Source organism: Schistocerca americana, chromosome 4 (assembly GCF_021461395.2).
Source record: "Schistocerca americana isolate TAMUIC-IGC-003095 chromosome 4, iqSchAmer2.1, whole genome shotgun sequence".
NCBI lineage: Eukaryota > Metazoa > Arthropoda > Insecta > Orthoptera > Acrididae > Schistocerca > Schistocerca americana.
The window spans coordinates 789,702,712-789,715,042 of NC_060122.1; the positions used below are offsets into that span (position 1 = coordinate 789,702,712).

Consider the following 12,331-nt stretch of genomic DNA (forward strand, 5'->3'; position numbering starts at 1 on the left):
ACACAATTTCATGCAGTGTCTGGAGCGATAGGTATTATCAAATTCTCGCATTTTACAATTCAGTAAAGTGAACTGTTAAAATGATGTAAGAACGTAAATTACATTTCATTGTGAGACGTTATTTGGTTTAACAACCACCATAATTTTACACATTCCGCATCGCGTGTGAATCTGATAATTTAGTGCTGTAATATTTGAAAGTGAAACACCAATATTAATAACAAAACATTTCTACTTGAAATGTGTAGGCATGTCGACAATGAAGACCTCGAAATAGGTGTAATGTTAAAAACTGTTTCTTGTCGTTTCAACTTGTCTAATGGGAGTATAACTTAACTTACATATGGACGATACGACAGTTGCGTCTCATAATTGGCAAATGTCGGTCTGTTACCGGTAATATAGGTAAATATAATTTATAATGAAATGAATACCCGTAGCTGCATAGAAGCGTTGATATAAGTCAACGGGGACAGTTGAAAATGTGTGCCCCGACCGGGAATCGAACCCCGGATCTCCTGCTTACATGGCAGACACTCCATGCATCTGAGCCACCGAGGATACACAGAGTAGTGCGACAGCAGGGACGTATCTCTGGCACGCCTCCCATGAGACCCACATACGCAACTTATTGTCCCGCACTATATTCATAGTGCCCCTGCCCATTACAATCATTACTCTTGGCTTTTACTGCCGATTCACGTAAGAGTTCGGGCACTGCGGGCACTGTTTGTACATCCGCAAAGAGGAAGATGGTCAAATGGCCGGTGAGCCTTAAATACAAAAATATGAAGATGGTATCTGTTCTTTCAGAGATGTCCTAAAGAACAGATACCAGTTTCATATATAAATATAATTTAGTTTTTTTCACTAAACGTAGATACACCGTAGTGTCAGACGACAAATCTGGATTGTATAATGTTTAAACATATGTCTGGAAGTAATAATATACGTAAATTTCTGGTGACATGATCACAAAAGTTTAGTGTAAAATAAAGCGATAAAGCAGCTGGGGCAATCCAGTTCACTTTACATACTATTTGATAAAAGCATCCGGTATCCGGTCAGCAATTAATGGATTTTAATATCGGTGGGGGGGGGGGGGGGGGGGGAGGGGGGCGATCCACACTCTGTCTTCATGACAGCTTGAACTCTATTGGAGATACTCTCAATGAGACTTCTAAATGTCTGTTTAGCAATGGCAGTCCATTTTTCCGCAATAGCTGAGACCAGAGGAGGTAGATGATGGAGTCTGGAGCGAAGTCGACTTTTTAACCCACCCAAAAAGCAGTGCCACTTTGTTCAGGTCGGGACGCTGAGCAGGTCAGTCCATTTCTGGAATGTTACTGTCCCCAAATCACTGTATCGCCGATGCTGTTTTATGACAGGGCCTACATCGTTGGTGAAACAGTCATCTTCCCAGAATTGTTGTTGTATTGTACGCAATACACAATGCTATATAATGTGCTCCTGTCCTTCGACATACTGTATAGCGTGATATAAGAGCACCACGACATAACCACGAAAAGCACTCACAAACGTAGCACCACCTCTTCCGTACTTCACTGTTGGCACCACACATGACGTCACGTAACGTTTCTCAGGCATTCGTCAGACCCAAACCTTTTCATCGGATTGCCAGGGTGTATAGAGTGACTGATTAGTCCAAATCACTCGTTTCCAATCGTCCAGTGTCCAGTGGCGTCATTCTTTTTACACCACCTCAAGCGTCGTTTGACGTTGACTATAGAAACGTGTGGCTTATGAGGACCACTGTACCCCATTCATTAAAATTTCCTAAACCCCATCTTCGTCCTAACTGGGACCACTGGTAGCATTTTGGAACTCACAAGTGATTCTTCCCGTTCATTTCGTGTGTTTTTTTACAACCACCATCCGCAGTTCGCGACAGTCTTTGTCGGTCAGAGATGACGTTTACTGGGTCTTGGTTTAGCTGTTGACGTTCCTTCACGTTTCCACTTTACCGTCACGACACCAACTATCGACTTGGGCAACATTAGGACTGAAATGTCCCTGATGAATTTGTAACGTCGAATGACCACGTTCGGTGTCACTGAGCTGTCACGACCGACCCACTCTGCTGTTACTGGATCTCTAGTGACAACACAACCCTCCTCGCCTCCTTTTACGCTGAAGAGTTCACGTTACGTGGCATCCAGTGGTCAGCCTCCCATTTCATAGGAGCGTCTGGCTCTAAATGGCTCTGAGCACTATGGGACTTAACATCTGAGGTCATCAGTCCCCTAGACTTACAACTACGTAAACCTAACTAACCTAAGGACGAAACTTCCTGGCAGATTAAAACTGTGTGCCGGACCGGGACTCGAACTCGGGACCTTTGTCTTTCGCGGGAAAGTGCTCTACCAACTGAGCTACCGAAGCACGACTCACGCCCCGTCCTCACAGCTTTACTTCTGCCAGTACCTTCTGTTAAGTTTGGAAGGTAGGAGACGAGGTACTGGCAAAAGTAAAGCTGTGAGGACGGGGCGTGGGTCGTGCTTGGGTAGCTCAGTTGGTAGAGCACTTGCCTGCGAAAGGCAAAGGACCCGAGTTCGAGTCTCGGTCCGGTACTCAGTTTTAATCTACCAGGAAGTTTCATATCAGCGCACACTCCGCTGCAGAGTGAAAATCTCATTCTGGTAACCTATGGACATCACACACATCCATACCCGAGGCAGGATTCTTACCTGCGACCGTAGCAGCCGCGTGGTTCCGGACTGAAGCGCCTAGAACCGCTCGGCCACAGAGGACGGCGAGCTTCCGGATGCCCTTGATCAGATAGTGTAGATACTGCTACAAACTAGACTGTTTACAAAAGAGATGTTTCTAGCGCATGATGGATCAACGCCAAGTTGTGCCGACAACAGCCATCGAGCGGAGGTATTGAACGGCAGTGCCGGTGGTCATAGACCCTTTTGGACTTCCGATAGAGAGTGACGTAAATACTGTAAACTGGTACGCATTAAAGAGTAGACACCTATTACCCTGCGGATAACCTAACTAAAAAAAGAAAAAGAAAAAAAACCCTTCAACATAATTTTCAGAGCTAAATGTGTGAGTTATCTAATAACGGAGCCGGTTGAACATCGTGCGGGGCCCACCGCACTGATGAAGTGGTAGACTCCTCATCGGTAATACGAAGCAATATTTCTTTAAAACCTTTTATCTTATATCCACGAAATTAGTGAAAGCAGCGTATAACAATATATTTAGGAGGAGCAGATATTTCCTGCAGGGGAACAGCGACCGCTAGAGATTAAAATTGCAGATCAACAATAAGTGGGATCTAAATTTTCTTTACTTTGACATTTTTCACTTGACATCGTGAGCATCTTCAGAAATTACGTAGCCGAGGACTAAACATTATAAACATCGGGCTTTGTATAGCGCCGCCGTCATAGCTCGTGTAAGCTCGGCAGTTAGCTTGGGTTATCTCTACTATAGTCTCATGTACAATTTTTGTATCGGCCTACTGTTCCGCTTTAGGGGAGCAAATGAAGCACATGTTTGGCGACACCGTCTCTGGAGGGGCCTGTTGAATTAGCGCTGGCAACGACCTGATTGGGCCGGCCAGATGGCCGAGCGGTTCTAGGCGCTGCAATCTGGAACCGCGCGACTGCTACTGTCGCAGGTTCGAATCCTCGGGCATGGATGTGTGTGATGTCCTTAGGTTAGTTAGGTTTAAGTAGTTCTAAGTTCTAGGAGACTGATGGCCTCAGACGTTAAGTCCCATAGTGCTCAGAGCCATTTTTGACCTGATTGGGTAACTTCAATGCTAGTTAAATTCGAAACGGTACAACGTATCAAAACATTTCTAAACTATTATTCCTCGGCACAACCTATCTTACTGCACCCTTACAAGCTTTCCACACATTTCAGGCAAGCTGCAGGGACGAACTACTGACTGGAAATGGAGGAAAAAATATACTATGAACAAGTGTCCGAAAATACATATTGCCACGTTATATGGCGCTGACTAGTGAAATTTCCTTTGACCACTTGTCGTGTGTTGTTCGTTTGGTAGGTTGGTTTGTGGGCGAGGGATCGGCGATTTGAAGTGACGAGACTACAAAGGCCATCGGTCCCTGTCCCTTGTGTGTTGCAGATTACGTGACTGATGCAGTGCACTGTAAGCAGCAGGATGGTCCGGTGTTCCTGTTGGGGACAAGCCGAGATGTTACCGTACGGCCAAGCACATGGAAAAGTCAAAACGCAGCACGGCTATATTGAAGCAAGTATCCCCACAGACAGCAGTCACACCCCACAACATTTCAAGCCCTTTTTGTGTGTTTGTGTGACCATCGATCCAGATAGACGAACGTTTAGGGAGACGACGGACTGTTCGTACACTAGATTTGGAGAACCGGTTTCTCCAGAATATTCAGGCGAACCCCTAGTTCAAGATACTGGCAAGTAGCCCGCCAACGTGGTGTAAGGTAAAGTAAGATCGTGTGTTTCTTGTATGACAACCGCTCTTATCCCTATCACCTGAAACGAGTGTAAGCATTATCTGCAGATGATTTCCCTCTACGGAAAGGATTTTGTCGATGGTTTTTGTACTAAACCAACACAATCACGGGATTTCTGTCTGTCTTCAGTCCTATTTACTGACGAAGCAACTTTTACCAGAATTGTCATCATCAATCTGCATAGCCGTCGTCCGTGGGCTACAGACGATCCTCGGGGAATGGTTGAGGCGTCTCATCAGCATCGGTTCAGCAACACCGTGTGGGCAGGAATTATTGGTGACCGCATACTTATACCGGTTATTCCGCAACTCCTCGACAGAGGAACATGCCTGGGCTTCTTGCAGAATACTTTGCCTGGGCTACTTGATAATTTGACTTTGCCGATACGACAGAATACATGGTCTGGAGCTCCATCCCACCTCCGCATTACAGTAATCCGACACTTCAACACGTTCCTTTGACGTTGCATGCAATGCGGAGGCCCTTTAGTACGGCCTGCTAGATCACCGGGATTTTTATCTCTGGGGGCATCCGAAAAGCACAGACCATGAAAGGCGTCCTAGACCACCCGGCTTCAGTTTCTACACTGCCTGGTTTTCGGACATGCAGGCATGCATACATGCAGTCCGATGCAACATTGCATCGTTGTCCTTAACAACATGGGCACTGCAATATCGTATTTATCCGGCAATATCAGACAGCGACTTTCAGTAGAAACGTTTTCCCTTGTACTATAAATAGTTAAGCAGTGGAGCTAGGCCAGCGCCAGTCCATTTTGTTAGTGGGGGTTGCCTACATCAGGGGCAGGTATGTACTCAGGGGCATACCTACTGTTCTCCTTTGATTGACAGGTACTTAACCTATTATTCTGCAAATGGGAAGGGTCTTTCTAGCACAACAATAGGTTATGGAACTGTCAATCAAAGGAGAACTGTAGGTTAAATACCTCTCAATCAGTGGAGTGCATACCTGCCCCTGATGTAGGCAACCCGCACTAACAAAATGCGCTGTTGCTCTCTCTTGCCCTACTGCTCGTAATGCATGAGTGAGTACAGGTTATGATGCCAAAAAGATGACTTATGGAAGTTTGAGTCTGGCCGTGAGTAGTGCTCGGACAGCCAAAGTGATTACGGCGACCGCTCGTGTAAAGGAGAAGAAACGGTTTCGAGTCCCAATCTGGCACAAATTTTTGCTGTCATCGCTCCCTTATACACTCCTGGAAATGGAAAAAAGAACACATTGACACCGGTGTGTCAGACCCACCATACTTGCTCCGGACACTGCGAGAGGGCTGTACAAGCAATGATCACACGCACGGCACAGCGGACACACCAGGAACCGCGGTGTTGGCCGTCGAATGGCGCTAGCTGCGCAGCATTTGTGCACCGCCGCCGTCAGTGTCAGCCAGTTTGCCGTGGCATACGGAGCTCCATCGCAGTCTTTAACACTGGTAGCATGCCGCGACAGCGTGGACGTGAACCGTATGTGCAGTTGACGGACTTTGAGCGAGGGCGTATAGGGGGCATGCGGGAGGCCGGGTGGACGTACCGCCGAATTGCTCAACACGTGGGGCGTGAGGTCTCCACAGTACATCGATGTTGTCGCCAGTGGTCGGCGGAAGGTGCACGTGCCCGTCGACCTGGGACCGGACCGCAGCGACGCACGGATGCACGCCAAGACCGTAGGATCCTACGCAGTGCCGTAGGGGACCGCACCGCCACTTCCCAGCAAATTAGGGACACTGTTGCTCCTGGGGTATCGGCGAGGACCATTCGCAACCGTCTCCATGAAGCTGGGCTACGGTCCCGCACACCGTTAGGCCGTCTTCCGCTCACGCCCCAACATCGTGCAGCCCGCCTCCAGTGGTGTCGCGACAGGCGTGAATGGAGGGACGAATGGAGACGTGTCGTCTTCAGCGATGAGAGTCGCTTCTGCCTTGGTGCCAATGATGGTCGTATGCGTGTTTGGCGCCGTGCAGGTGAGCGCCACAATCAGGACTGCATACGACCGAGGCACACAGGGCCAACACCCGGCATCATGGTGTGGGGAGCGATCTCCTACACTGGCCGTACACCACTGGTGATCGTCGAGGGGACACTGAATAGTGCACGGTACATCCAAACCGTCATCGAACCCATCGTTCTACCATTCCTAGACCGGCAAGGGAACTTGCTGTTCCAACAGGACAATGCACGTCCGCATGTATCCCGTGCCACCCAACGTGCTCTAGAAGGTGTAAGTCAACTACCCTGGCCAGCAAGATCTCCGGATCTGTCCCCCATTGAGCATGTTTGGAACTGGATGAAGCGTCGTCTTACGCGGTCTGCACGTCCAGCACGAACGCTGGTCCAACTGAGGCGCCAGGTGGAAATGGCATGGCAAGCCGTTCCACAGGACTACATCCAGCATCTCTACGATCGTCTCCATAGGAGAATAGCAGCCTGCATTGCTGCAAAAGGTGGATATACACTGTACTAGTGCCGACACTGTGCATGCTCTGTTGCCTGTGTCTATGTGCCTGTGGTTCTGTCAGTGTGATCATGTGATGTATCTGACCCCAGGAATGTGTCAATAAAGTTTCCCCTTCCTGGGACAATGAATTCACGGTGTTCTTATTTCAATTTCCAGGAGTGTACATCTGATGGCTGTTCGCACCCACAATTGCAAATACATTTCATCTATAGATATAGATACATTATAGAATGTTTGATAACAGCAAAGACATCCAGTATGTAACTTGTTTTTACTTTGAGGCACATACTGGCAGTCACGTTTAAGATTTGTGGACTCTTGGGAAACAGTCCAGCCATTGGCCTTTGCGACAAGAGATACATTATTTATAAAAAATAATTTCCACTCTTGAGATAACACTTATATTAAATTAATAAGAAAGACACAGAATCTTTTAGAAAACAAGACGTTAAAAAAATTTTGTTGAAGGTGAACACGAAGCTGCTATTTTTAATTTCACGACTTAAGAGCTCACGTCGCCACCAGGTGCTCTTCAGCTTCGAGTTAGTAAATGGGCCTCTGTATTTGACATAAAATTTGTGAAGAATGTATCTAAAAATGTCATTATTTGATATTTAATATGCAAATTGTACCTAAAATGTCACGCTTTTCGTAGGTCATCATTGTGTCGTAGCACTGAAACGGTATACTTTCGTAGCACAAGCTCGAACACTGAAAACGTCAACTACAGAGAGCCTTTACCTACCGACGTGTAGTTTCGTGTCAATTTATTATAACAAATCATACATAATGCGAAGCGTTGTCGAGAATTCCTCCATTTGCTGATACTTTACAACAGCTTACATACATACCACGTACTGTACGAGAAAGAAAACCCACCAAATATGATTTTTAACACGACGCAATATGGCAGCTCCTACGTTATGCTTGTGGCGTAGAACGATGTCGCATCTCATTGGCGACATTCCGCTCCACGAGACAAAAGTTTGGCCTACCGGATTCTTTACTCCACGCACGGCAATGTAGGGGAACGCAGAATTCCACGCTGTGACGTCACCATCTCCTCGACCACGTGAGTTTTCACGCCCCGTGAGGTGAAGGGTTAATGGGTGGAGATATCATTAAACTATGTATAGCACTGCGAGGTTTTCACGCTCAGAGAGGTTTCTCGAGTGATACGTGGCACGTAAACAACACTGAGAGCAAGCTCGGTGGCAGTGCCCGAGAGCGGGACGAGATCTCAGATAGTTGCGCTCTCCGAGTTTGGACCTCTCTTGTAGGCAGCGACTTCAGTCTCTCTTGAGCTGCTCGCCGGAGCTCTCACATAAGCGAAACTATGCCGGCAATGTCGGGAGAGACGAGAGTACCTAGCAGTGCAGACCACGCCGCACGCGTGGGCGCTACATGCGGCAGGAGCGTTCTTCGCTCGCGCGACCTACTGGCGCAGCGAGCGTTGGTGGTGCTGTCCGGTCGTTAGCTCTGGCAGTAACGCGAGCAGTCTGCCCGCCACGCAACCATCCAGCCAGCGGCTCCCGGCCCATTAGCGGACGCTGCCTGCTTGTTCCGCTCGCCCGGAGTGCCTTCCGATGGCCCCACAATCGATCAGCCGTCCAACCGCACCTCTTCCCTCCCCCTCCCCTTCCCCCCCTCTTCCAGGCAAACACTGCGGCGTCACCGCTAACCCTACCCGCCCCGATATTTTTTCCTCCAAAAGACGAGCGAGCTCCGTCTCACCCCATTTGGTGTTGCGAGGGATGAAGGTGGGTGTTTTAAGGTAACGAGATCGCGGCACGTGCTGACACAACTTATCCTGCTGGTCTTAGTGATAAGTAATAGCTGCTGAATATACAGGGTGGTCCATTGATCGTAACCGGGCCAAATATCTCACAAAATAAGCGTCAAACGAATAAACTGCAAAGAACGAAACTTGTCTAGCTTGAAGGGGGAAACCAGATGGCGCTATGGTTGGCCAGCTATATGGCGCTGCCATAGCTCAAACGGACATCAACTGTGTTTTTTTAAAAATAGAAATCCCCATTTTTATTACTGATCGTGTTGTACGTAAAGAAATATGAATGTTTTAGTTGGACCACTTTTTTCGCTTTGTGACAGATGGCCCTGTAATAGTCGCAAAAACATGGCTCACAATTTTGGATGAACAGTTGGTAACAGGTAGGTTTTTTTAAAATTAAAATACAGAACGTAGGTACTTTTGAACATTTTATTTCGGTTGTTCCAGTGTGATACGTGTACCTTTGTGAACACATCATTTCTGAGAACGCATGCTGTTACAGCGTTACCTGTAAATACCACAGTAATGCAATAAATGCTCAAAATGATGTCCGTCAACTACAATGCATTTCGCAATACGTGTAACGACATTCCTCTCAACAGCGAGTAGTTAGCCTTCCGTAATGTTCGCACATGCATTGACAATGCGCTGACGCATATTGTCAGGTGATGTCGGTGGATCACGATAGCAAATATCCTTCAACTTTCCCCAGAGAAAGAAATCAGGGGACGTCAGATCCGGTGAACCTGCGGGTCAGGGTATGGTACTTCGACGACCTATCCGCCTGTAAATATGATATTCAGTACGCTTCAACCGCACGCCAGCTATGTGCCGGACATCCATCATGTTGGAAGTACATCGACATTCCGTCATGCAGTGAAACACCTTGTAGTAACTTCGGTACAACATATCGTCGGAAATGAGCATACATTGCTCGATTTAGATTGCCATGGATAAAATGGAGGCCAATTATCCTTCTTCCCATAATGCCGCACCATACATTAACCCGCCAAGTTCGCTGATGTTCCACTTGTCGCAGCCATCGTGCATTTTCCGTTGCCCAGTAGTGCATATTATGCCGGATTACGTTACCGTTGCTGGTGAATGTGGTGAATGACGTTTCGTCGCTAAATAGAACGCGTGCAAAAAATCTATCATCGTCCCGTAATTTCTCTTGTGCCCAGTGGTAGAACTGTACACGACGTTCCAAGTCGTCGCCATGCAATTCCTGGTGCATAGAAATATGGCACGGGTACAGTCGATGTTGATGTAGCATTCTCAACACCGACGTTTTTGAGATTCCCGATTCTTGCGTAATTTGTCTGCTACTGATGTGCGGATTAGTCACGACAGCAGCTAAAACGCCTACTTGGTCATCATCATTTGTTGGAGGTCGTGGTTGACGTTTCACGTTTGCCTGAACACTTCCTGTTTCCTTAAATAACTTAACTATACGGCGAGCGGTCCGGACACTTGGACGATGTCGTCCAGGGTACTGAGCAGCATACTTAGCACATACCCGTTGGGCATTTTGATAACAATAGTGATACATAAACACGATATCGACCTATTCCGCAGTTGGTAAACGGTCCATTTTAACGCAGGTAATGTATCACGAAGCAAATACCGTCCGCACTGGCGGAATGTTACCTGATACCACGTACTTTGTGACTATTACAGCGCCATCTACCAGAAAGCGAAAAAAGTGGTCCAACTAAAACATTCATAGCTCTTTACGTACTACACGAATATGTAGTAAAAAATGGGGGTTCCTATTTAAAGAAGTGGAGTTGATATCCGTTTGACCTAGGGCAGCGCCATCTGGCAGGTCAACCACAGCGCCATCTGGTTTCCCCCTTCAAGCTAGACGAGTTTTGTTCTCTGTAGTTTTTTCGTTTGATGCTTATTTCGTGAGATATTTGGCCCGGTCACTATCAATGGACTAGCCTGTACAAGAGCGTGCTGAAAAGCAATACCTCCGAATTTTTTCTTCCGACTTCAATGTCGGTCGAATTACATGTCATGCATATTACTCGATTGTCTTTGCTGCTTCGTTGAGGCAATCTGCAACCCTCGTCGATAGAGGGATCCGAATTACAGCGTGTTACATGGCGGTGCGTAACGTAAGTACGTCGGTGCTTGAGAAACAGGTTGTCCGTGCTCGTAACCTCAAAGTCTGTGACAGAGCTCGGAGTGGCCGACGACGCACGACAAACCCACGAGACTCTTTGGAATCGAATTGATGAATTCTTCGGAGGAAATCTTCAGGTATCACAGACACAGCTCTCAGATAGTTGTGGTATATTATCAGAGGCTGTACAGGCTGCCAGTGTATAACTGCGGTACAGAAACGGTGGATCGGTCGAATGTCCAATCCTGACATGAAACAGAGGAGACTGGGCATCTGTCAAAAATTTCTTTAGCGTTTTCAGCATAAGGGTAATAGGTTCCTCATCAAACTTGTGACAGGTGGTGAAATATAGTGCCACCATATTGACCCCTGAAACAACAATGCATCAATGGAGTTCCGCCAGAAAGGATAACCGACGCAAAAAATATTCAAGACCCTGTCATCAGCAAGCAAAGTCATGCTCACAGTGTTCAGCGTGCGGTGCATTTTGATTTAATGCCTAAAGGCCCCATCAGGGTCTCTGCACGGTACTGTGAGACCCTCGTAAAACTGAAAGCATGAATTTTCAGAGCTCGTCCACACACCCTCTCCTTCAGCATAACAATGCCATACCACATAAGTTCGCTGTGACATCTGCAACAATCCGACGCCTTTCGTCCACTGTCATCGACCATCCTCCATACAGTCCCGACTTGGTCCCAGCCGATTTCCATCTGTTTTCAGAACTGAAAGAACTCTTTCCAGAACTTCTGTTTGAAAGCGATGAAGCGGTGCAAGCAGAGGTGAGATTGTGGCTTCGTCAACGAAGTTAAACGTTCTACAGTGGCGGTATCAACAAATTGGTCTCTAGTTGGGAGAAATGTGTCCGTCGCCAGGGTATGTTCAGTAATAAATAGTCAGACATGAACACAGAGATGTAGAATATTAATAAAGTTGGTTTTATTTAAAGACCTGTAAGAGTTCTCAAATAAAAAATTCGGAAGCATTACTTTTCAGCACGCTGTCGGATAAAGCTGACGCTGGGATCCACTGCGAAGTCTGAATGCTCGCGAAGATTAATTTATTGGCAATTTGCTGCGCTGGTGCGTCTGCAGCCAAAATTAATGTTTCTACAGGATTCTGAGCAAGAGGCCATAAGGCAGAACTAAAGTTAAGTTTTTTTAATCATGGTTCTTTAGATCGCTGGCTGCAGTTCAGCTTGGTAATGTTATATCTCCGAAGAGAAAGGGAAAACTCGTAAATCATACACTCCTGGAAATTGAAATAAGAACACCGTGAATTCATTGTCCCAGGAAGGGGAAACTTTATTGACACATTCCTGGGGTCAGATACATCACATGATCACACTGACAGAACCACAGGCACATAGACACAGGCAACAGAGCATGCACAATGTCGGCACTAGTACAGTGTATATCCACCTTTCGCAGCAATGCAGGCTGCTAT

The 12,331-nt window shown here is 47.0% G+C and overlaps 1 protein-coding gene across 2 annotated transcripts in view; it reads right to left on the minus strand.

The window, feature by feature from the left end:
• The window catches only part of LOC124612952 (atrial natriuretic peptide receptor 1-like), a 1,199,832-nt gene that overhangs the window by 304,979 nt on the left and 882,522 nt on the right, over nucleotides 1-12,331 (minus strand). The gene's annotated exons all lie outside the window — the stretch shown is intronic.